A 25,863-nucleotide genomic window follows, 5' to 3' on the forward strand; every position below is an offset into this window, starting at 1 on the left:
TCGAGCAATTTAAGGTAAGCCGTTTGTTTCCATATGGGGTTTTCTCATAAGAATTACGTTGGAGTGTTTGTATTCAAACAAGACACACTTTTATTGAGGAATTATTGATCAAAATGGGGTCGCCTGGTGGCTCGAATAAAAATATTCAATGTACAGTATGAAAAAAAAGTTTATCCACCCCTGCATGAATTTCACGTTTTGGCTATTTTCTCCGAACATCTTTGTCAAAAAATAAAAAAATCGCATATCAATAGAATCGTTTTTTATTATTCGTTTTTTTTATTCATTTTGGTTTTTACTTTTTGAAAAATAACCCACTAGAAGAAAAGATATTACAAAGATAGTCGAGTAGGGTACGAAAAACACACAAAAAATGTATGGAATTGTATAGTATCGTATGGTTTTCTTTTCAAAATAATCAAATAAGAATTTTTTCGCTCCATTTCAAGGATGCAGTTTAGTGCCTTAATCTCAAAAAAAGGGTTTCCTCTTCAAAATAGTCAAATAATATTTTTTTCTCTCCGTTTCAATGATGCAGTTTAGCTCTTTAATCTCATGCACATCTTTTGGGACCCTATTGATGGTTCTATTATTTGACTTTTTTTTTGGTAGGGAGTGGATAAACTTTTTTGTCGTACTTTTCGCTACTATTTTTGTGATATCTTTTTTCTAGTGGGTTTTTTGGAAAAAAGTAAAAACCAAAATAATGTAGAATGAAAACCGAAACTGTTGATGTACGAATTTTGATTTTCGGACTTAGTTGTTTGGAGAAAACAGCCAAAACGTGAAATTCATGCAGGGGTGGATAAACTTTTTTTTCCATACTGTAAATGATGTTTCTGCCAATGCAAGTCTTATTCATATCATGCTCCCATATCGCGAAAACGGACATATTTCTGGGAATTTCTTCGATCAAGTTTTATTCCTTTTATCTGTCTTGTTTTATTGCCCTGTTTTCATTACATCATTAACAAGTGTTCTATTCGCTATTAGGGTGTTTTGTTTTTTTTTTATTGTTTCATTTCATTAACCATGTTCCGTTAACGGTTTTGCTTATCGTCTCGTTTATCAGTTTGTTTATCGGTTTGCCATAAAATAGAAATACTTTGCATACATTTTGCACCGTTTTAAGGCTTCTGCTGATCCATCTTGATCTAATTCGGTCTCTCTAACGTGCCAAACGCTCGAACGAAACTCGAACTCTGGTCTGGAAAAGCCCACGAGAGCCGCACGAGAGAGACATTCATTTGGCGCTAATTGGTCGATCTGCAATTGACAGTGTAGGGGTTAGCGGTGCTGCTTCGCCGCCACCGCCGCCACTGGAACGTGCTGTCACCTCGAATGCTCGTTGACCTACAAAATCTACCAACCTAGCTAGGCCCCCCGGGTCTGGGTTGGCCCTGGTACCCCTGGATGGGCTTTTTTCGCACGGGGTTTCGCATGTTTTCTCGCACTCGTCGTAGTCGCAGCGAGCAGCGAGAGGTAGCAAAAGTAGTAGTAGCTGCTGGCGCCATCTTTGCTCCAGTTTCCCGCCGTTCTCCCTCTCGCCCTTCTTTTCGTGTTCTCGTTGTGGCATGTGATAAGAATAATGCAAATAGTGCCAGCAGCGTAGAGCACGCCAGCGGCCATTAGTTAGAGGGCTGATGCCATTCAATTTGCACGATGATTCACTCACCCACTCTCTCTCTCTCTCTTGAGAGCGAGCATATTGCAATGTTGTGCCCCACGGACAGCCACACCTGGAGCGCTGGACTGGTTATGCTGCAACGGCGCCTGCGTCTCTGCCGCCCTTTTTACTCAAAAAACAAAAAATGCCCGCCCTTGAAAGCCGTTGGTTGCGGTTGGTTCGGTGTTTGGAAAAGTTGGAAAGCACATCCGGAATGCCGATTGCCGTGCGATCGCGGATCTTTCTAGTATCAGTGTTGGTGAAGCAGCGATCACCCCATCAGTGAGGTGTGCCCCCGGTGTTGTTTGCGGTGGTTGGGAATGTATTGCGTCGTAGCTTAGCGAAAATCCTTCTCCAACATTCAACACCCGGCTAGTGGTGGTAGTGTTCTGTCTTTTTCGATTGTGAACCTGTTTCTGGTATTCACTCTCTCTCTCTCTCTCTCTGTCTGTCTGTCTCTCTTGGGGCTCGATTGCTCATCGTCTTCTTTTGGAGTCTCTCGCGCCTTTTTGGGCTACGTCGGCATCGGTTTTGTTGGACCACACCGCCGTTTTTATTTGTTGGAAGGCCCTTTTTAACGTCTCTCTCTCTCTCTCTGTCTCTGTCTCTGTGTATCTCGCACTCTCCTCTAAATCGATCCATCCAAAAAGCTCCCACGATCCCCATCCATGGCCACACCTCCCACTGGACATCGGTTCACCACCCTCACCCTCACCGCCTTATAAGTTGTCATACTATGGTGGAGAAGATGGAAGGAGGAGAAACCCACAGGGCCGCCCGAAGCAAGGTTGTCTGCGCTCCGCGCTCTGCTCCCGCCCGGCCGGCCGGCCGGCCGGGTTTGTGTCGTTGCGGCGCGAGTGTAGTTATGAATGAAATCTCTCACCTCCGTTGCGTAATATTTTTGTTTGCGTGGCCCCTGCCCTAGTGGTGAGCGGGTGAAAAGGGGCCAGAGAGAGAGAGAGAGAGGAAGGGAGGAGGGTGGTCGTTGAGTTTGACGAGGACAATGACGAATGCTCGCGCGCGATGGTCGACGGTTGTTGACGGTTGACGGTTGGCGGCGGCATCATTCATTCGCTTTGTCGGGATTCGAACACGCGAGCACTAATGCGCTTCCGGTGCGTGTAGTGTTCAGGTCCCAGCAATAGTGTGCCAGACCATTTACAGTAACGAGACACTCCCCCTCCCCCCTTACCTCCCCCTATTTATGCGGGGGTTTGCAAGAAGAAAAAACATAGAAGAAATTCCCCCCATTGGTGTTTCTGAAATGGTTTGAATGAAACCGCAACAGCAACCAACCAACCAACCAACAGAGCAACCTCACCACCACGGGAACGTGTGTCGAACGTGGGAATCAATGCTGGCCCCCTACCCCCGCTGCCTAGGGGGAAGAGAAGAGGAGAAGAGAAGGGTTAAGAGCAGCGTGTGACGTACGCACACGGGTCCCGGGCTTTGGACAAATTGCGCATTAGAGAATTTCATTTCATTTGCCTCGTCGAGCAGAAGAGGGGGGAGGCTGCGTGGTAGTGGTGTTGGTGGTTCCATCATTGGCAACGAGATCATCGACGAACGAGGAGAAGGAGGAGGTGGAGGATGAGAGTCGGTTTTTGGGGTGTCTCTTCGCCACCACCACCACCACCACCGCGCGTCGTTGTGTGTTTGCGTTGCGTCGTTTTCTGGTGGGGGGAGTTTCTCGTGTTTGTTGTGTTTCCTCCGAGGTTTGATCGGCCCGAGTTTGTTGTGACAGACACAGAGAGCAACAGAGAGGGAGAGAGAGAGGGAGAGAGAGAGAGAGAGAGACACACACACACAGAGCTCTTCCTTTTTTTGTTTGATTGTTTTTCGCCGTTTTTTGCACCATTCCGCCCGTCGCCCCTTCGTGGTGGCCATCGTTCTCGCGTTTGTCTTCGCGGTTTTTGTTTTTTTCTTCGCGGTTTTTGTTTTGGTTTCTTCTTTGTTTTTTTTTCTTCTTCATTGGTGTCTTGACCGAGAATTGCTATTTACTCTTGTTGTTTCTTGGTGTTTTTGTGGGTTTCTGCTTCTTCTTCTTCCTCATTCCACTTTACCATTTGTCATCTGTTCGGGTTTCGGCTTTACGATTGATGATCATCGGACCACGGCGACGGTTATGAAGTTTCGACCACGGTTTTCGGGAGGCTTTTGCGGTCAGAAGTGGTTTTGATTGTTTATTTGCTCACTTCACTTCACTTCAATCCTTCCTTCCTTTCGGTTTTGCCCTTTCTGCAAATGTAAAAATCCCGCGAAAGGTCATCGAAACCGTTTGCTTTCCCTGGTTCGGTTTTAATGAGTTCTTCTGTTCCGCTTTGGTCAACATTAACTCGTTACGTCGGTTGGTTGGTTGTTTGTTTGTTTATTTATTTATTTATTTATTTATTTATTTGTTTGGTAGTTAGCTTGGCCTTTCTGTGTTAACTTCTTTTTTTTCATTTTAGTATTAGCTTATTTTTCTTATTTCTTTTTGTGCTTCGATATTGGTTTCAGTTGTTTTTTTTTTTATTGTTTTCATTCAGTATAACCGACTTTTGTTTTTCCTTATTTCTTTTCGCTATAACCAAGTATCGTTAGAATGGTTTTTATGGTTTTTGGCATTTGTTTCGTTTCGTAACATTCCTTCAACAGACTTATCCATCCGCACTACACTTTTCACTCCACTTCTATCGATTTATCTTGATCTAATCCAAGGGCTGCTACCGTTTGCACTAGGCAAACGAGTGCTGCTATTTGCGATTCCGATTACCTTTGTTCTTAATAAGCAAATTCTTATCTTCACGTGGCACACACTTGGCAGTGGCCGGTACTTAGCCCCCCCCCCCCCCCCTTACTGACTGCTTTGCTACTGCTTGTCTAATCCAATTTCATCGTCCCAAAAGCTGCTCCTTCAAGTCGGACAAAGGTGCACAGAGAGAGAGAGCGAGAGAGAAAGAGCGAGAGTGGCTCAGGTGGGCTCAGAGCTAATTTTCGCCAACTTTTCGCATCCTAAAATACACTCCAAATGGCGGCCGGGGGGGATTCGGATTCGCAGCAGCATCATCTTTGCCTGAACCGTGTGCGTGTGGCTCCCTGTCGTTAAGTATTCAATTCATCGACCGTTTCATGGCGGCTCGTTGTTTGTGTGTGTAGGTTTGAGTATCGCTGGAGCTGGAAATCGATTTGCCCTAAATTACATCTTCTTACCTGCTAGGACACGGGAAGCATGTTGGTGTGTGCGGTACATGAATGAGAGGAGTGCGATGGTCACAACGCGCATACCGAAATGATTGCTCACTACCGCCCGGGGGACAACAACGGATAATCATTATTTACCGAGCCGAAAATTGTTGAGATGAATGAATTACATCAGCAGCAGCTCATCAGTTAGCTTCTACTTTACGCACTCTCGAAGCCCGTCGCGATAAGCCACTACAATGTTATGACTATTTCGCTAATCAATTTTGAGTATTAACGCACACACACACACATAACACCAAACACGCTCTCAGGCCTCTTAATGAACGATCAACAGATCGATTTCAGCTTTTTCTTCATGCCGCCCTATTCGATTGCGTTCGATTTATGCTCATCCGGCTGCAAAAATGTCGACAACTCTATGAAACTAAATTGGACCCCCCCCCCCCCCACCGCGCGGCCCCTCTCTCCCCGAAATATATACAAACACAACACTGATAAGCGAAAAGGGCAAAGTAGCCGGCACCACAAGAAGAAAAAAAACTCGCGATAGTCGCGACTGCCCACTGAGAGGGAGGGAGGAACTCGAACTGTGGTGTGCGGTGCGCTGGTGGTGGCCGGATCATAAATATGTAGCGTCCGGTTTCACGCCACAAGCTCTCTGGTGGAGCCGCTGCTGCTGCTGCTGCTGATAACACACGCTCCCGGCGCTGGTGCGTGCGTGCGTTGGCATGACAAGCGAATGGCGCGCTCGTCCGTCCAGATCCAGTCCGGTGTCGTCGTCGTCTATATGCTCCGCGTGTAGAGGTATTTCCGGTTTGTGCCGCGTTTTGTTTGTTCGCCTTTTGCGCGCGCCTTTGGCTTTGGTGTGTGGCCAGGCCAGGGCCAGGGGTCGGCCCGCTTTAATGGCTCCCGATATCGATTTCTTCCTAGCTTCGGTAACCCTCCCCCCCCCCCCCCCCCCCTTTGGTTGGACGACGGTATTTGTCGCGTTGTGATGGAAAAACTCCCGGAGTGGCCGGAGCGGGTGCGCTTGATGGTGTGGTGGTTACGCTGCGTGTTTTGCGTTTAGGAGCAGCAGCAGGCCCACAATTTGCGCTGGATTATGTTCGTTCTCGGTGATCGGACACCAAACACCGTCGCCGTCGTCGTCGTCGTTGTCGCGTTGTGGATGACGTCGGCGGTCGAATCTTTGCATCTGCTTCCTGCTTCCGGCTTGTGTTTGGTATGGCCGACATGGCGGATGTGTGTCAATGGTGATCATCGGTGGTTGGGAGGGGATGATGGCGAATTCGGTGATCCGATGATGGATGATCCAATCGGCAATTTCGGATGGTAGCAATTACAAAATTTGCCAAACGATTTTCACAAACGATTTTTGGAGCTTTTATTATTTCGTTCGTTGAGCAGGAGATTGGTTCGATGCACATGTTTATTCTAAATAATGCTTACAAAAATGGTTGTTGACCCAACCATAAAATATGCAACAGAAAATAGTTTTTTTTTTCAAAATATGATACGAAAATTTAAAATTCCAAACTTAAACCTACGTTTGTAAACCTCAATTGATATGAGTTTCTTTTATGATTGTGAATAAAGTCGGTTGTTTTACACTTCTTTATTTCACTGATATTTGCACACCTAAAAACCACACGTCTTTTTCCTTCTATGGTTACTGAGATAGTCTACTTTCTCTAAGCGATGTATTCTTGCATGTATTCTAAGGGTTGTATTCTCACAAGGGTTGTATTCCCTAAACCCTTGGCTATCTTCTAACCCTCATAACAGTTTCTTTAAATAATGAAAGCTTGTCCCCTTTTAGTGCCTCAGGAAAGGTTTTTAATAGCATACCAAAAATAGTGTTGGTTTACTACTATAATTTTAGGGGGAGTTAACTTATTAAAACTTGTCAGAACTAGCTGATGGCCTTATCTTGAATTTTGCTTCTGTAAATCCCTTTCGGTCAAAGGAAATAATCCTTGAAAGCTACTGGAAAGTGGCATTGTTGGTGACCTAAAGCAGTAAATACAATAAGATTTGAGTTTGGAAGCTATCCTCAACGAAGAACGCAACTGAAACGCAACTCGAAAAGCTCCTCGCTAGTACAGATCGATGAGGCAACACACCCTAAATCTGAGCACAGGTTTTTGAGCGTCAATCGAAAGTTGCGAACAGCTGCTTAAATAATGGCAGATGATTGTAATTTTCAATGGAAATGACACTAAAAATACGGTACAAAAAATGTTCAGAAAGTCTTGTCTTTAAACGTCACAAACGTCCTTGCAAAGGCACACAGAGAGCGCTGTTAGCTGTTGCTGATCTGGTAAAGATGATTGGGATTTTATTAAAATCATTGCGCATCATTAAAAAATGCAATAATTGTTTATTAGTTTGATTTATCACAAACATTTCCCTATAACAATTATTAGTTTAATGTATTTCTTGTTTCATTCAACTTGTGTTTTGTAATGAAATAGTTTCGACTATCTCCATTTATAAATAACAATAAAAATGTGCCAATGTGGTTGAGTCTTCAACCCAAGGAGCAACTATGGATCCTGTGCTTCTTCCCGATAACATTGCTATCATTCCGTCCCTTTTTGCACCGAGAGTTTGCTGAAAGTTATGAACGAACGGTTTTATGCATAATTTTATTAAACATTTGCGCGTCGTATTTAACATTAAAACAGCGTCACCACTAGGACGACGCGCACGAGCGCGCACATCCCATCATCATATCATCCCACGCCATCCAACCAACCCCACCACCACCACCATCCTACACATCCCCTTGCCTCCGCGTACTGATAAAAAGCATCCCCATGGCCTCACGCTGCTGCTGCGGGTTGGAAAATTCGCGCAAAAAGGCAACACAACACCGACCGAGAGACCGAACGCATGCGCTGCTCATTTTCCGCCCATCATGTGGAGTTTGATAAGGATGTCTCCTCGGTCTGGTGTCGTCTGGGGCAGGAGTGGAGGAATGGGAGAGGCGCTCTGCACACCGGGTTGCTTCGTTTTATTTTTCGCTTCGCTCCGCTTTCGGTAAATAAGCGAGACAGCAACAATTCGTCGCGTATCCTTTCCCCCACCATTTTCCACCCAACCACCCCACCACCCTTCGTAGCTGGTGCTGCTGCTTCTGGTGCTGGTGCTCGTGATATGATGCTGATCTCTTAATGGGTGGCCTGTGTGCGTGCATCCTCGGTGTAGGGGATTTTCGTCCTCCGGTTTCGCTGGTGTGTTTGTGTGCCAAGCAACCGTCCGCCAGTGTATGTACCGTGGATACACGGACACGGACACGGACACGGACACGACGGAGGAGTAGAAGGCTCCCTGTCGCCTATATTTATCCGCCGCCCGATACGATAGCCAAATACTACGCGCGGGAATACATCACGCGCGAGTATGTTGTGTGGTCCTGGGGACACTGGTAGTGGCCGGTGGTGGTGTGAGGCTGGTGTGTCCTCCCCTCCTCCCCTCCCCAAAACACAAGGGCAGAAGGAGCGGTCCACGAAATTAACCGAAATATGGCGATGACGATGGTGTGCGCTTTGGTAAACGATGGTCTCGCCGTCGTCGTCGTCGTTGGGCCCCACCTCAGAGAGATGCTGACGGAGGCTAATTTTTATCGATTTTTGGAGCTCCGGAGTAGCAGCAGCAGCAAGAAGTGGAGCCCGTTTTGCTCTTTTTGTACCTCGGATGATAATGCAGCATAATGTTTTTTGGGGAATCGAACGCTGTTTTAACGTGAATTATGCTTTCTCGGTGTGCTTTTCGGTACCTTATTAATGCCTTTTTGGTATTCGTTTTTTCTTCTTCTATTTTTCAGGTGAGTTGGTGAGCGAAAGTACTTGGGAATCCCCTACGAAGAATATCTACAGGATAAAAAGCAGCTTCTAGTTCCAAGTAGAGTGCTGTTGCGAGGACCTTCAGAGTTCTAGGATGTTATGCTTTGCAGTGACGATCGCATAAAGTGGTTTAAACAACGGCAATTCAAAGTATTGCAGATCTAGATGTACCTTTTTTGTGGTACAGATGCGAGGGTCACTCGAAAGAGGAATACAGTATTATGGCGTTCTGTGGCGTTATTCTAAAAACATTCTTCATGTTCGTACACTAGTATTGCACCTAGTCTGGAAAACGAAAACGAAAGGTTTTGTGCTAAAGAACCTCCGACCAGGCGAGTTTCATTTATTTTGTTTCGTTTACTGCACTTCTCTCAACTGGAAACATTTCTAAAATCGTCGGTAAATGGCTTTTAATTGCTTCGTACCTTCTGACAACACAATATTTCATTTTCATGAAGTTCATGATTGATCGAATGCTCCACGAGCCACCATCATCACACATCGGGCTACTATGTTTACTACCGTTGGCATAGCGCATTTTCCGCAAGGTGTGCACAGTGTGCACTCGTCGTGATGCTGCTGCGGTCACTCCAGCCTTCAGTACCTTTAGTGAAAATCCCCCTTACTACTCCAACACATTATGATACGGAGAGAGAAGAGACGACGGGGTGGTAGTAGTGTTACGCTAATTTTTACTACGCGTTCCAGGAACGCTCGTTCGTGTGTGTGTGTGTGTGTTCTTTGGTTCGATTCACGAATAACCACGAGCCAGGTATATAAATGTGCAGTCCAGACAGACAAAGCGTGAAAAAGGGAGAGCACGATGCACCACGATGCACATGCCTCTCGGTGGGCGCACAATGTGCATCCAATCCCGTATACGCACACTGCTGCACACACACACACACACACACACACAAGCATACAGCGTCAGAATCCCTGACCAGCATCAACAGTGCGAGAAACTAGGACTCGAAGCACATAGGCAGAGACCCCTCAGGACCTGCTTTTTGCTCCCGTCATATACTTATATACTCCACTCGACTTCTCGCTCTCTCTCTCGCTCTCGGTATTGGTGTGCAAGGATGCACTTCGGGTGCACGCTAATAGACCGAGAGGGGAGAGAGGTGTGGCTGCTGCTGCTGCATCTCCTGCTACAGTATGGCGAGCTCGAGATATCGGAATTGGGGCATAGTAGAACGCGGGCCAGACCCGAGACCTGCATCATCGCCTCGCACCGCACAAAAGCACGAAAGAGCAAGATGGCGAAGAAGTCCCCGGGGACACACACTAACCTCTGTCCTGTCGTCTGCTACCGGCCAGACACACAAATCAAGAAGCAATAGCAAAACAAACCATAAACGCGTCAAACTCGAAGGCGAGAGAGAGAGAGAGATAGTGAGATTGATAATGAGGGGCAGGAGTGTGGGAGTAGTAGTAGTAGTAGGTGTGTGCATATCGTCGCCGAGGATGCAGAGGACGCGCAGCTTCACAGAGCAGCAGCAGCAGCAGCGTGTGGCGTGGCGTGGCTTGACGTAGTAGAGTCCCACAGCTTTCATCGTCATCAGCGTGAATCAGTGCAGACTCAGTACTCCTCTTCGCTGCGTGCCGTGTGCGATGACGGAATGTTTTGCAAAAAGCACATAACAAACGTCCTGTGGAAACAAAGAAAACTTACCTGAAACCAATATTGCAAGTGATCGTAAAGTGTGTTCTCCAGAGAAATTGTTGGAAAATTCAGTGAAAATCATCTTCAACAAAGTGTGTAATTGGAGTTCAACAATACAATTCCTCTTTTGCTCTGGTGTGTCTGTGAACTGCATATAAGAGGGAGCTGCTGCTGCTGCTACATTAAGAGCTCTTCCAGGAAGCGCTTCCTGGAAAAATATCGTATCCTGGTGCACACACGCACACACTGTGAGCACCTAGACGATTTTACGCACGGGGTTTTACGCAACATACCATCCCGCTTTTCACCGCCACCACCCCAATTCCGTTCCAATTCCGTTGTCCACCGCCCCTGGTCCCTGGATTCGGTCGGTTCCTCCTCCCTGGTTCGTGCGTTTGCGTCGTCCTTCCCGCGTCGTGCGTCGAATTTATTGCGGCGCAATTTGTGCCTCCCCGAACCTTAGGCCGCCGGCGTACAACGCCGCCCCGGTGGAGACGGCGGCAACGGAAGCAGGACGACCTACCCCGCTCCATTCCTCCTTCTGGGCTCTCTGGCCGAACCGAGCCGAGCCGCTGCCTTTTACGCGCGTTCGTCGCGGCGTCATTTCGAGCTTCGAGCGTCACACATACATACAGCCAGCCAGCCAGCCAGCACAGTCCTGAGTCCTTCCTGGATCCTGCACCCCCCCCCCCCAAGAACCCCGTTACGGCTCGGTTCTGGGTCGGCTGGAGAGCATAATGTTGTGTCGTATATAAGGCGCGCCGGGGGTGTTGAGGCGTGTAGGAGGAGTAGTCCTTAGAACGTATCCTGGTCGCAGAGAGAAAAAAGAAAGAGAGAGAGAGCTGCTTTTCTCTCATACACACACTCTCTCTCTCTCTCCCTCTCTCTTCTTCATTCACACACACACACTGGCTGGCAGTTGGCATTTTCGCCACGAGCTGACCTTGAGACGCGCCTTGGCGTGAGACCGCGCCCTCCCTTTGGCTCTCGGTCGCTGGCTGGCTGGTCGGTCGGGCGGTCCGTCCGCTTTCCCGAATTTTCCCTTCACTGCTACACCACCGCCCCGAAGGTTCACCCCACTGCTTATCGATCTCTGGCGACCTCTGGCCCTTTTTCCTCAGGCGCCCTGTCTCCGGACTTCAACTCCACGGAACCGCGGACTTTTGGCCTACTTGGCGGCCGATGTTGTAGTTGCGACGTTCTTTCATCTCTTTTTTTGTTTGTTTTGGTTTGGAGAACATTTGAGGGATATTCTCGAACGAAGTTTGAACCCTGCAAGTCATGCTGAGTAGCCCGGACGGAAGCAGCTAATTCAAAGGAGGCGGCCTACTATGATTGTGTTCAACACATTAGCAAAATCCTTCCACATTAGCGTCCTGAATGTTTGAAGAAGAGCACAACGGAACAGACGGTTATTAGTGTGCCATCGGCCCCCCAAAAAAACCTGTGGTCCTTCGGTTCGGCAATGTTTTTTCCGTCGCAGATTTCGGTTCGGACCTCGCGCGAGTTCCTCTCGCCACTTTTGCGCCCCGGGAATTCAAGGATTCGCGTCGTGTCCTCCCCTCGAAGGAAGAAAAGGGAAGGAAAGGATGTCCGTATCTTCTGCTTCCGTATGTGCTTCCTGCTCTCTCTGCTTGCTTTCTCTCTCTCTCGGTCTCTCTCTCTCTCTCTTTCTTCACAAGTTTAACCATGGCCTTGTCGTCCGTCTGCGTCGTCTGGCGACGGCGACGGCGACTGCGACGTCGTCCTTCGTCGCAGACAGACAAGCGGGATAAATGGATTGTTTGGGTTCTTCCCCTTGTCGATGCCGGGGAAGGGGTTTGGAGAGAGGGGATATAGGATTCGGGTTTTCCGCCACGTGTAGCTCCCTTCTCCGCCGCCCCTCCTTCCCAGTGGTGGTGGGGAAGATGGTCCTTTTCCTTTGTTCGTTGCCGCCGTTCGTTTTTTAGAGCGTTCCAAATGTCCTTTGTTGTCGGGCACGATGGTTCTGCTCCTGGCCGTGGTCCTGGTCCTGGCCGTGGTCCTGCTGCTGGAGCAGGGAGAGACGAGCTTGTGTTGTGCCCGTGAAGTTTCCTGCAATTAAACTCTCCTTTATTATTAGCACTCCTTCTTAACCCCCTGCCCAGGTCTTCTATGGCGTTGTCCGTCTGGTCCTGTCTGGTGGGTTGTTGGATCTTCGCGGAATAATTCTTTTTTAATGAACGGGGGAAAGCAAACCAGATCCCCTCGTCGCTTTCGGGCGTCATAATCTGATTGTTGTTGCTTTGCTGCTGCTGCTGCTGCTGGACCGGTTTTTTGCCGGGCTCTCTTCCGGGTTATCGGGTTACAAAAGGGGAGGACACTCTCTCTTTCTCTTTCTCGCTCTGGGGGACGGATATGTTGTCCCTCTGTGGGGCTGTCTGGTGTTGTCGTCTGGTGGTGGCACATACTTGGACCCGAAGGAACCGACATGTGCGTCGAAAGGATCGAGGGCATCGTACAAGAAAGCATAACATGTACTGCCCGGAGAAGAACTAGTGTTTTCTTTGAAGAGGTCTTTCGGTCTTAAGAGCAACTATCCTCGTATTCCTTCCTTTCCTTTCTGTTGACCTTGACGCACACTCTACTATGCGTAATTCTAATTTGCGTCATTACTATTCCGATGATTTACGCACGCTGTTGTTTTATCCTATTTCGATTTGATAAGTTCTATTTTTTCTGCTCTCTTCTCTGCTTACACAATTCGTGTGTATGTTTTGATTGTGATTGCGTCGTGAGGAGAAGCACTTATTTTACAACCCCATGAACTGTGTTGTGTGAAATCACGAAGGGTACAAGTAGTGTTTAAAAACTTTCATAAAATTCGGTCGTAAAAGATGGTAAATTCAAGGTAAAAGTTTGAGAAAGAAGGAAGAAAGAAATTAAACAAGTACGTCATAAATTGTATTGAAACCAAATCAATACATAAAATATTACTTTTCATCAAAAAATCTTTCAATTTATTTTTATTCAATTTATTTGATTCTACTTGACTGTACTTTATTATATCATTTTTCTGTTGATTTCTAGTCTAGAATTTGGAATGATGATGATCATGATGGTTCGATGACGATGATTGCGGATGAATTCATTGCGAGAGAATGAATTTAGAAGAAAGAGAGACAAAAACTAAAAAAAGAGAGATAATACGTTACTAGCGTTACCGGTTCGAGCACTTTTCGAGCAATTTCAAGCAAACCACCGGCACTCTCTCGCTTTTGGTTCGGATTTCCGAAGCGCTCTCGAAGAACTCTCGCGGAATCCGCTCGGAAAATTGTGTGCGAGTTCAAATCGGAACCGATAATGTAAAACCCTAACTTCGCTGTTTGTTTTTTGCTGAAAAAACACATGTTTAAAAACGAAAGCAAAAAAATAATAAATTCGAAGTATTTCCCCTCGTATAGCTAGACATTTTTCTTATCATTTGGGCAATTTTTGCCAAAGATAGCATCATTTTGTGAGGCCATTTTCCATTTTCCGACAGTGTCATCCCTGTTTTGAAGTCGTTTCATCTGCTTACCGTTCTGTTCGTGGATTATCCTTTTTCCAACTGTTTTTTTATCCTTTCCCATGGCCCGTAAGCGTTTGGAAACTGATCATGATCCTAAATTTTTATGGGTCGATTTTCACGCTTCTTGCCACTCAAGTCATCTCCGCAAGTAGTTTCGGATAGAGTACTGTCGCCAAACCCCTTTACAAGCAATTTATCGGATTTTTCAGGCGATTTCTTTGAAGCAAAACATAAAATAAAGCCTCCCGCATATGCTGGTTTTCTGGCACAAAACTAAACATCATTATGCAAGGAAAATTGTACGTTTTTGTATGGAATCACTAATGATGTGCAACTGTTTTACGTAAACAGTTGTCGAACCCTTGCAAAAAAAAACCCAGTATGACATTTTGATAACAACTCAATTTGCACGATAAGCACCCATCTATAAGCAAACAGCGGATTTAAAGTTCTACACGTGGTACGGCGCGATCGTTCGGCCGCGGGAATCGTTGCATAGGTTTGCGATTCCGAGTTTCCGACCGTTCCGTCGCCTCGTGTTCAACTCGTATTCTCATCTCTCGCGGGTCCATTCGTCGACCGCGCGAGACAGTCGTGAGTCGTTGTTGCCCGGTGGAGGCGCATATTTTCCTCAGCCGCCGAAGAGGCAACATCTCGGTTCTGTTGCGGCTCCGTGGCTTTCGTGGATTTCATATACGGTACACGACGAAGCGTGTTTTGAGTGTTTTGTTCCGCGTCTGTTGCCGGCATTTGTTGTGCGTGCGTGCGTTGCGTGCGTTGTTCTCCGCGCACGAAAATATCATCTTCATCTCCGAGGAAAGATCTTCGCGATTTCGCCATTTTTAGCGCGTGTTGTGTGATCGTTGGGGATCGTTTTTTGACGGGGAGGGGATTGTTTTGCTGCTCGCCGCCTCGCCGCCGCTTATAAAGTGCGTCGTGCCCCAGGTGTTCGTTGCTTCTCCTTTCAACTTCAACTCGCATCAACTCGGGACCGGGGATCGGGATCGGCGATCTACTCCTCTCTGCCTTTCGATCGCGCATTCCCAAGAGGAAGAGAAGAGGAGGAGCACCTTTAGCAGCATCTCGATCAGCTCGTCTCGTCGTCGTCGTCGTCGTCGCAGTGTGTGTGCGGTTTTCTGTGCTGTGTGTTTTGGTCTTCGCGATCTCGGCGCGCTCAACCGGCCGGTTAGCTTATCGCTTTGGGACTATGTTGTGTGCTCAGCAGCACCAGCACCAGCAGCAGCACCACCAGTGCGCGGTGTCTGCCTGTATGTATGTGTGTGTGTAATTGTTGGTCGAGGACAGTGCCGCCGGTGCGACCTGCTGCTGGTGTTGTTATTGTTTTTTTTTTCTTCTCTTCACCGAGACACCCGTTTGATAGCCCGTGCGTCTGCCTGCCTGCCCTCCCCCCTTTTGGCGACATGATGGCGACCACTTACACCACACAGACACGCGGAGAGACATTGCCGCAGTGTGTACCGCACACAGCAGCAGCAGCAGCAGCAGCAGCAGCAGCAGCAAAGTGCTTCTACTGCTGCTATCGATCTTCTTGGTCTCGCCAAATTCCGCCACACGATGGGCTGTGGCCGGCAACGGTGATAATAAGTGCGTGCGTGCGTGCATGCATGTCCGACCACAGTGCGCGTGTGTGTATGTGTTCGATTGAATGATTATCGCACAATCCCCGCACGAGAGAGAGAGGGGGGTGGTGACTCTATGTTGGCGCTGTTGGCGCTGGGGCTGAGAGGCACATCACGCGGTGACAGCCTGCCTGCCTGCCGGTGATCGTCGCCTTTTGGGTTGATAAGACGCGGCACCGCGGGCCGCCGCCGTCCCCCTTTCTCGGTGGAGGTGTGATGATCGTCGATCAATCATCACTCATCCGGTGGCTGATCTGGCGCCGCCGTCAGGAAACTAACGTTCGATGGAGTGTCTTATGGACGCCATCGTCATCATCATCGAGTGCCTTGATGATGTGCGATCTTGATCGCGATCTATTGGGGCGTTAATGAGGCGTTAAGCAGCATTTAAAGCAGACCATTCAATTGAAACCTTAACCGATCGATCTTCGTCTCGTACCTTCTCTTCCATTCAGGTGCAAAAAAAAACTGTTCAATTGGTGCGCGGTTGTGTTGAGTGAGCTGTAAACGAAGCGTGCACGCAAAACAGCATAAAAAAGCATAAAAAGTGATTGGGTGGTTTTAAATGATGCATTCTTTATGATATCGTCCAAAGGAGCCTCCAATAGCGCAAGAGCGCGAGCGAGCGGAGTGATATCGAATGAAGCAAAGTGTGCGTGCAATGTGAGTGTGTGTTTGCGCATTTTTGCACACTACTAACAACACCAAGGTTTTTTTTTTTGGGTGGGGGAGATTCTGGGATCGTCCGGTTTTTGAGCTAGCTGTTGGTGTTATCCGAAGGGAGACGAGGCCGCCAGCAGCAGCGGCAGCAAGCGGGTCGAAGGAATCGTATCCAAAAATCGGAAATTCCAGGCGTGCGGGGGGTGGTTTGCTTGCGTGCCATCGGTTCGTTAGTGGCACCGCGATCGTTCTGTGCGAGCACGCGCTTGAAGGTGTGTGTGTGTGTGCGTTTGTGTCCTGAAGGTTGGAATCGGAATCGAAATTAGTCCTTTTTGGAAGGAGGCGACGACCAAAAGGCACACAGAGGGTGGTGATAAGAAAGCGAAGCGAGAAAGCAGCAGCTTGGATTAGTTCGGAGGGTTTTCTTTTGTGTGTGTGTGTGTGTTAGTTTGTGCGCGTTTGTGTCTCGCGCGCGTCCTGTTGTTGGTGTTGTCCGTGGTCCGTGGTCCGTGTTGTGTATTGTTGTGAATTATGGATGCCTTAGCATAAGGAGGAGAAGGAGAAGGAGGTGAGAGCGCGCGATAAAGAAAGGTCAATCGTGTTTCTTGGTTCAAAAGAAAAAGAAAAAAAAGGAAAAAAGAAGCGAAGATTATCCTTTTGCTGAGTGTGTGTGTGTGTGTGTGTGTGCGTGCTAAAGAGTCAGCATAAGAAAGAATTAAAGAAAAGAAGAAATAGAAGCTCAGAAAAGAGTTACAGTAGAGGGTGTGTTGACGACGACGACGAAATTCCGCAGAAGGGCCTTTTGTCTTTTGCCTACTGCTGCAAACGACCGATGTCACCGGCAGCGGCGGTGCTCTGATTGTTGCCGCTGATCGACAGCAGCATAAGGAGACAGAACACAACCGTTACGAGATAACGACGCCACCGCCCCTCCCAAAAGGGCATAGATATTTCGCCAAAATTGGTCATTACGTAAGTAGAAGCGAGGGTAGGGTAGGGAGGGAGGGAGGAGCGGCGTCACCACCGACGCTGATCGCTTATCGAACAGACTTCAATTTCGATTAGCCGATTCGCTCTCGTTCTCTCTCTCGCCAGTACCAACGGGCTAGGTTTACATCTTTTATGGGCATGCGGCCACCAGAGAGTCGTTTGATGTCCCCATGAATGGGCCTCCTGGGGTTGGGGGGAGAGGGATGGGTTGATAGGAATTAACTAAGTAATTACCTTTCGCGAGGGTCTCATGAGGGGATTGCCTTCGTTCGCGCGTATCCATTGGGATCGTGCTGCAGGCATACGACCGGCATACGCATAATAACATAATGCTGTTGACTGTCTTCGACTAAGGGATCGATCGTCGTCACTTCCCCCTTCCTAACACCTTATGACGAGCGCCGCGCACCGCGATGACGACGATCGTTGTGTTTGCTCATCCCATTTGGAGCTCGATCCCCCCTCGTGGCTTCTTCTGCTTCTTCTCTGTCTCTCCTTGATCGAAGAGGGGGGAACGTCACTGCCCTGCTTCCTCGTGAAATCTGTCTCTCTCTCGCGCATCTCTCGGTCTGTTGATAACGATTGGTGGCGCTCAACATACTCACACACACACACACACCGACACACCGACACACCGACACACGCGAGCAAGGTGGCGCCACGGTTTTAAGGCCGCCTTTGGCCTGCCTGACAACAGCCACCACCGTGTTGTCGGTTGTCAGGTTTTTTTTTCTAGACCTTCGCGAGCGCATAACCCGGGCATAAAACGCCCTTTTGACGCACATTGTCGTCGAACGTCGTCGTCGCTTCGTGGCCTCGCCATTGGCATTGACGTCGTGCATGCATGCGTGACGAGATGACGTCGACGAGTAGTAGCCATATCGCGGTGATCCAGTGCTGTGCTGCTCCAGTTACAAGGCTCACACAGCTGATCTCCTCGAATGGTGGTGCAGGGGCCCTTCTCCCTCTTTTCTGATTGTGATTTGCACTGGCATTCATTTGCATTCCCGCGCCGTCCGATCCTTGATTAATGATTGATGGAATGCTGCTGCTGCTGTTGCTGCTGTTGCTGCTGACGGCATTCCGGTCCGAGAGGGATTTTACTTCCGTCTTTATGTTGGGAGCGACAACAAAACAAAACAAAAATCAAACACTCAAAACCAAGTGAACCAGTTCCACCTAGTAGCTACTGCTAAAGGTGTGAATTTGTGGCCACGGTTCCCTCCACCCGGGTTGGTACCCGGCACTTCCCGGCGGTGCCGCTGCTGCCGTCCAAAAATGGACAAAACACGACAACACCAACCGGGGGACACAGAGCGACACTTTCGATTTTCTCGTGCTGTTGCTGCTGTTGCTGCTGTTGCTGCTGCTGCTGTTGCTGCTGTTGCTGCTGCTGCGTGTGCAAAGTCCACCTCGCGAAGCGGATACACACACAGACACAACGAGCCATACACCTGAACGCGACCACCATCATCATCGGGAGTGATCTCTTGGTTTGGTTCGGCTGTTGCTGCGAGAGAGAGAGAGATACGTTCTAAAAATCAACATCGTAGCAACCTATGCTAGAAGCCGACAGAAGGGAGAGAGAGAGAGAGAGAGAGAGAGAAAAAAAGAGAGAGAGAGAGAGAGAGAGAGAGAAAAACGGTATCGCGCGGTACGATCGATCTGATCATCGCTGCTGCTGCTGGTGCTTCGATCGCTGCTGCTGATGATGATGATGATGATCATCGCGTGTATGTTTCGCGAATTTCGCGGTCCCCCCTATACTCCTATACCATGACTGGCATGATGATCATCGGGTTCTTGTATTGCGTGCAGTACGAAATACTCTTCACGATGCCGCCTCCCTCATTCCATTCCATCTGTTTTAACGTTCAACCTTTGGCCAGCTAAACACACAACCAACCAACCAACCAACCAACCAAGGAACGAACCCGCGAACGAACGAACGAACGAACCACCTTACCGCGCTGCTCACCGGTTTTTGTCACCCTTTTTTTTCGCGGCTTCACTGGGCGAGAAGCGCATACCAAGAGACCAACCCCCAACCATGAGGCAGTGTTAGTGGTGGTGGTGGTGCTGGTGGTGTCGATGGTGGTGGTCATTGTTGAGGCACGGCGGCATGATGATGATGATGGGCCACAACGCGTGTGCGTGTCTGCCTTGTGGTGGTGATGATGATGATGATGATGATGGTTTCCGTGGTGGTTCCGCCGTGAGCGTGCCGCGGAGAGCAGCTCTCGCACATATTTCGACTGTTCGAGCGGCTCGACCGGCTCGACTGTGTGTGTGTGTGTGTGTGTGTGTGTGTGTGTGTGTGTGTGTGTGTGTGTGTGTGTGTGTGTATCCGCGAGGAGCGTGCGCGCGGCCGGCGCGAAATGTCAACGAACGGCGCCAAGGTTACACGGTTTGCTTGATAAACAAATTAATAGTCAGTCTAAAAACAAAATTAAGCGTAGCCTTGAATGTAAACAGGGAGGGGGAAGTGGAGGCACGTCACCACCAGTCGTGGTCGTAGTCGTCGTCACCATTACTAGCAGCAGCAGCAGCAGCAGCAGTAGCTTTGGCGTTGGTAGTTCGTCGATGGTCGTCATCATCATCATCATCATCATCATGTGCCAGAACATATCTATTCGAACGTTCGCACCTAGATCAATGATAACGATCATCATCATCATCATGCTGGTAGTGTCTGTGGCGTATATGTGTGCGTGTTTGTTGTAACTTATTGGCCACCAAAAGAATGCTGCGTCACATACACCTGACTCACTAACACACACACACACACATACAGAAGCAAGCAGACGGTGATGATGCATCATCCGCTTCGCGCACCACCCACCACCGGAAGGCATCTGCTCTGCTTGATTGGTTTTCGAAACACACACACACACACACACATCGCTTGGGTGGTCTCCAATTCGGATTCGATAGCGATGACAGCATCATTCTCGAGATCGTCAAATGACAGATTGATTATGAGCATCGCTCGGGAATGCTTCTTCTTCTCTGGGTGATGCTTTTGATAAGAAGTACTGCTGCTGCTGCTGCTGTTGCTGTTGAATCAATCCCACTGTGGCACCGTTGCACCGGAAACCACAACAAACATAAGGCATCATAAGCGGCAGCGGCTCAACAACCAACACACCTCAATGAGAAACTCGTGGCCCCCAAAAAGGCGCGCGCGCGCCCCAAAAGATGAATGAACGAAACGACGATGCTCTTCTTCGGGGAGCATCCATGGCCGCCCCGTGGCATGATGGAAAAGCGGAACTGTGTGGAGAGCAGCGCATAACGCGCGAGGGCGCGCGCGCCGCCGCCTTTTGCCGCCGGTGGCGTTGAAGTGGCTTCTCATCCTCATTCCTTCACCACACGCACCACGTGCCCCCCTCGCCTTGCCTGCAGCATATTCCCAAAAGGCTTCACCAGCCAGGCCAGGTCAACATAACATATGCCTCAGCGTGCGTGTGTGTGTGTTTGTCGGTGGTGTGGTCGAGTTATGATGATGAAAGGCGGACGATGGCTCTCGGTTTTTGGGGAGTGTTGAGTTGTTGAGCGAGAATGAGATGTTGTTATGAAAAATGAGATCTTTCCCCCGGGGGCCCGGGGAGCGGTGAGGAAGCGAATCGAATCGATCGGCAGGAAATCGGTCTTAAAAGGGTGGTGGTGGTGGTGGTGCTGGTAGAGGATCATCGGGCTGGGAGTTCAATTTGCTCTCGTTGATTACATTTACAGAGCATATGTTGCCGCCGGGTCGTCCTGCCCAAAGGAAATCGAGAAGCGTCCGCGTCTCTCTTGACTAGGAAGATGATGGTCGATTCACGATAGTTTTCATGTTCAAGAAGCCGACGATTGGCGCTGATTCCCAATGCTTCACTTGTCAATCGAAGCGTGAAAGTGAAGCCATCCGGTCCAGGTTACCACCACCGCAAGCGGTGCAAGTGTATAATTCCAAAACAGAAGCATAACCATCTTCTCCTCTTCGTCGTCATTCTGTCAGTCTGTGTGCTGCACATCATATGAAATGCCTCTTTCCTCCTACGGGAGCAATATGCGCATCGCGAGAACAACTACTACGTATTACTGCTGCTGCTGCTGCACCGCGATCATCATCATCATCATCATCATCACGATGATGGGATCCGGTTGAGCTGCTGCCCCTTCACCACCAGAAGAATGCCAATCCCCGGGGCGGTGGCGGCGGCGCTGATGTTGCTGGTGGTGAACCGCATTAAACGGATATATGCGCGGGTTTCGGAATAAGTGTTATTATCGCTAATAACCATCCATTTCTGCCGCCGCGCTCTCTCTCGCGCTCCCTTGTTCTGTCCGTGTTCTGCGTGTGTCTCTTTGGGAAACGACAGTCAATGATCACCGTAGTTTTGGCCGCGTTGTGGGAGGGGAGGATAAACTGCTACTACTACTACTACTGCTGCTGACTGGCTGGTTGGCTGAGGAAACCCAATTCACCGAATCCATCTTCTCGTTCGCGTCGTTCGGTTGGCTTGGGGCCAAGGAAGGAAATGATTTGGAATGTTTTCGGTTCGGTCGCATTTGCGTGTGAAATTGGAAAGCCCCTCCCCCCGGGTTGGTTTTCTGGTTGTGGAGTAATTAATTTTTGGGTTTTTGTCGTTTTTAATATCCCCAGTTGCTCCGTCATTATTGCGTTAACCTGTCGTTATCCAGTTGCTTATTGAAAAGCATGGTAGAGGGGGGAATAATAGAATCTTGAAACAGACCTCGACGATTCATCCGCCTCTTAATGATTCGTAGATTGCATAGTCAGAAATGGAAAATATGTCAAAACGGTTGGACAAAATGGTAGAAGAACGAGATTAAAAGTGGGTAAAAATGTCCTCAATCTGATCGATACTAGAAATTAGGGCAAAATAATTGGAAAAAGAAACCAAAAGATGAAGGAAATAAGGCAAGGAAATAATCCGAAAAGAAAATTTCCATTTCCTCTCGATGATTTGTAGATTGATTAATCAGCAGTGGACAATATGGCAAAAAGATTGGACAAAATGAGCGGTTAAATAAATGGAAAGGCGGTAAAACTATCATTAATCTGATTGATACAGCCTATTTTGTGAAGAAATAATTGGGAAAACAAATTGAGCAAAAGAAGAAGCACACCTAAGAGCACTATTTAAAAGGCAATAAAAAATAACTAGTATTTAAATAACAGCTAGAAGATGAAATGAGATTGTAAATGTGGTTAGATATTGGTTAGTTGTGGATGGGGGTTTTGTAGCTTATGAGGTTTGTGCTTTAACTATCCGATACAAACAAAATGAAACATATCTTTTCCTTTATTTCATCACTGGAAAAAGAAGAAATGCAGAAGTACTAAAACAAAAGCAAAACAGTATTCAAAAAAAAAAAACGACAAACTATGTTTGAAATCCGCATATCTCTCAAAAAGGTAAACAAAATTAAATCAAATCAAACATATCCAGTAACAAGCAAAACTCCTTGAAGCAAACAAACAAGGAGGTAATGTTGCAGTCGATAATTCGACTCCAAAACTCAAAGCATCGAAGCACACACATCGAAAACCAATGAAAACCTCAATTAAAATACCGAAAACAAACCGGAAAAGCGCGCGACATCCGTGCCGGGGGGTGTGGTGCGAATGTGAAAATGTGTTTTGCCTGTTTTGTTTTCAGGTACACAAAAGACATCGCAGCGCAGACATCCGCCCTCTCAGCATCCGGGGCGCGGACTAAAGGCTGCCAGTGAAGGGGTGGCCTCAATCGGAGCATTTGTGTATGCCTGTGGCTCCGTGGTTCTCTTGACTTCAAAATTATCTTCGCAACTCGTTTGCGGTTGCTTCAGGATTTTCGTTGCCTTTCTAGCATTAATGTGCCTCAAGCATGGCGCTATGGTTTGTGTTTGGTGTTGGGGAATTACATTTAACATGACTAAAAGCATGCCGTCCAACAACAACACCATGCGATGATCACCATAACCCACGAGACGGGGAGGCCACCACCACTACCCTAATCGATGCGCCCCGTGGATTATTAATTTTCCATGTTTTTATTGCAAAAATAGGTTCCTGCTCGCGTCTCGTTGGTTTGCTCTCCCTCTCTCTCTCTCTCTCTCTCTCTCTCTCTCTCTCTCGCTCTGTCTATTTCTTTGCTCTCTTTCTGGTGATGATCGTCGCCAAAAATTTCGCGGTTCGTCGCAGTGCTGGCCCGGCGGTCTGTGTGTGGATTTCTCGTTTTTCGTTTTTGGTTGCTCTTCGCTTTCCGGCCCCAAAAACCTTCTCACGATCGCAGCAACCCTCGTCTGCATCGTCGCCGCCGCCTTCTACGTCGTTTGCGTCGTCGGTGGTTGTTTTGCGAATATTTGCAAACTTGGAATTCCGCCGAGACGACGGACCCCCGCCCGACCCGACCTCCAGTCACCAGGAGGGAGGGGTTCCGGGACTGTCCGACAACAGCGGGCAATGGCCCGGCATCATCGGATCGGCAAGCAGGCAAGGATCACGCGTTGTTTTTGAGGTTCCTTTTTGGCGTTCTTTTATTTTTTGTTGTTACGGCGGCCCGGGAGGGGGGGGGAGGTCTCTCTGTCTGGGATTTTTCCAGGGCTGCACTTCCCTCAATCATCGCATCTCTCTCGCTCTCTCTCGCTCTCTGTCTGTCGTTGTTGCTGCTGCAGTTGCTTTTGGGGGCGATCGCGCCCGCACACGCTCGCGGTCTCGCGGGATTTTGCGATCATCGGTCGGCGGCGCGCTGCCTGCCGCTTGGCGCTTTGATTTATGGTGCCGCGCACAGGATCCATTTCGCATGGATCCGCATGATTCTTTTGGACTTTTTGGATTCTTATTTTTCCCCCCAACCTTGTGGCCAGTTCGTCGTCGTCGTCGTCGCTTAATTTGATCTCGCAATCGTCGTCGTCGTCGTGGACCGTGAGCGCAGGTATAAGGCGCAGAGGTTTTGGGTTAACCGTCGCCGGAGGAGAGTAAAAAAGAAAAAAAAAACAGGACGTAAACGCAAGCGGGGTTGGTAGAGATCCTCTTGTGATGTTTTTGACCAAATAAATCAAACAATCCGCGCGCTCATCGGTGCGTCAGGACTGGCCCAGACAGTGACCAGACGGACGGTGGTTCGGTGCCACTCTCGCTTGTTCCCCTCGTTTATTTGCTCCCCAATTTTTATTTGCACACATGAAAAAGGATTTCGTCTTAATTTTCGAGAGAATTGTATGCCCCCGTGCATCAGATCATCTCATGTTGGCGCCCCCGTTCGTGTGTGTGTGTGTGTGTGTGGTGTGTGATGATTTTATGGCGCATTAAGCGCAATCTGTTGCAACAGTGCAGCGCACTGCCTCTTGTCAGCACACGGCAGAAGATGGTTTCATTAACTCGTTTTATACGATCATAAATGTCCGTCCGTTGAGCTGTTGACTGTCCAGATCCACGATTTCTTTCTTTTTTTTTCCCCGCTATTCTCTTGTTTGTTATTTGCTGCTGCCGTTGTTGTTAAAAGGTATAATTCAAAAGGATCATAAAACGGCCATAAAACTGCACCGTCATCAGCAGCAGCAGCAGCAGCGCCATGCATCGTTATCGCGCCGCCAAAAGTACAGCAGCGAAAAAGACGCACGCGTCTTGGTATGAGCCGCGCGTCTAATACTTTCAGAAGGTGAGGAAGCGAAGATCATCTTATGCGATGATGCTGCTGCTGCTGCGGCTGCTGCGCGATGATTGAAGCATTCCGGGAACCCGGGTACATCAACGGCCCGTCGTATCCTCCCTCAATATTCCGTTTTTCGCTCCAGGAGATCCGGATTAGAGCAACGACTTAATCAAGCAGAACCACCGAGACCTTGTTTTTCTTGTCTTTAAATGCTCCATCAAACCGTTTACCAACCAACGCCTGGAAGGCGTGCGATCTTCGGGGATGTGCTTCATTTTAAGAAATTTAAACCATTCGTTTCGTTCTGATGTTTCGCGTTTGTTATGCTGCACCAGTTCGTGTGCCCATCATTTGTAGCATAAATCCGGTGAAACGTCAGCGTCAATAGTCCAACCATATTGTTCTTCCAGCCGCTGGCAGAATGCCTTCTCTTGTCTCGGAACTGGGAAACCACTTGTTGAACGCTCGTAAGGAAATCCATAAAGGACACACACCATAAAGGGGACAGTCCAGGAAATGAACGAAGTGAAGCCCGTGCCAAGAGACGCACTACTGTGTTGTGGCCCCCGACTCGCGGATCGCAAGTTAATTGTCAAATCATACGCGCCTCTCGCGGTTGTCTCTCTCCCTGCTGCGTCTCCCTTTTTTGCTGCTTCACTATTTTTTTGTGGCGCATCAACCAAAGGCCAAAGTTAGCACAAAAACCACATTCCACGATGGGGGCTGAAGAAACTGCGGCCAGAAGGGGGGGGGGGGACTTCCGTGGAGTTTGCGTTCCTGTTGACTTCGGTGTTAAGGTCTTGGGATGCGCCGCGATGGCAGTAGAAGACACCGAGAGTCCCGAGCGATTCGGTCTGCGGCGAAGTAACTTTTTTGGCTCCGTAGATTTCTCCGTCAGCTCTGAGAAGGTATGGGCGTAGGGAGGGGGGAGGGGGGAATCATTACACACAGGAAGTGTCCGGATGTGTCTTGGTGGTGGAATGCTGCATAATGGCCTTTTTTTGTTTTTCGTTCTCGCGGTTTTTTTTT

General features: G+C 48.5%; 1 protein-coding gene across 9 annotated transcripts in view; it reads left to right on the top strand.

Annotated features, from left to right (window-relative positions):
* LOC125950398 (mucin-19-like) overlaps nucleotides 1-25,863 on the top strand; it is a 180,861-nt gene that overhangs the window by 13,262 nt on the left and 141,736 nt on the right. For 6 of the 9 annotated variants that reach the window (XM_049678348.1, XM_049678354.1, XM_049678356.1 and 3 more), the window contains one exon: nucleotides 1-14. This exon is cut by the window's left edge and continues 740 nt beyond it. The gene's annotated coding sequence lies outside the window, so the exon portion shown is untranslated. Of the gene's footprint in view, nucleotides 15-14,382; nucleotides 14,597-14,640; nucleotides 14,846-15,993; nucleotides 17,171-25,863 lie in introns of those variants that run through there. The other 3 variants (XM_049678351.1, XM_049678352.1, XM_049678353.1) reach the window with 3 other exon arrangements.

This window comes from Anopheles darlingi, chromosome 2 (genome assembly GCF_943734745.1).
Source record: "Anopheles darlingi chromosome 2, idAnoDarlMG_H_01, whole genome shotgun sequence".
NCBI lineage: Eukaryota > Metazoa > Arthropoda > Insecta > Diptera > Culicidae > Anopheles > Anopheles darlingi.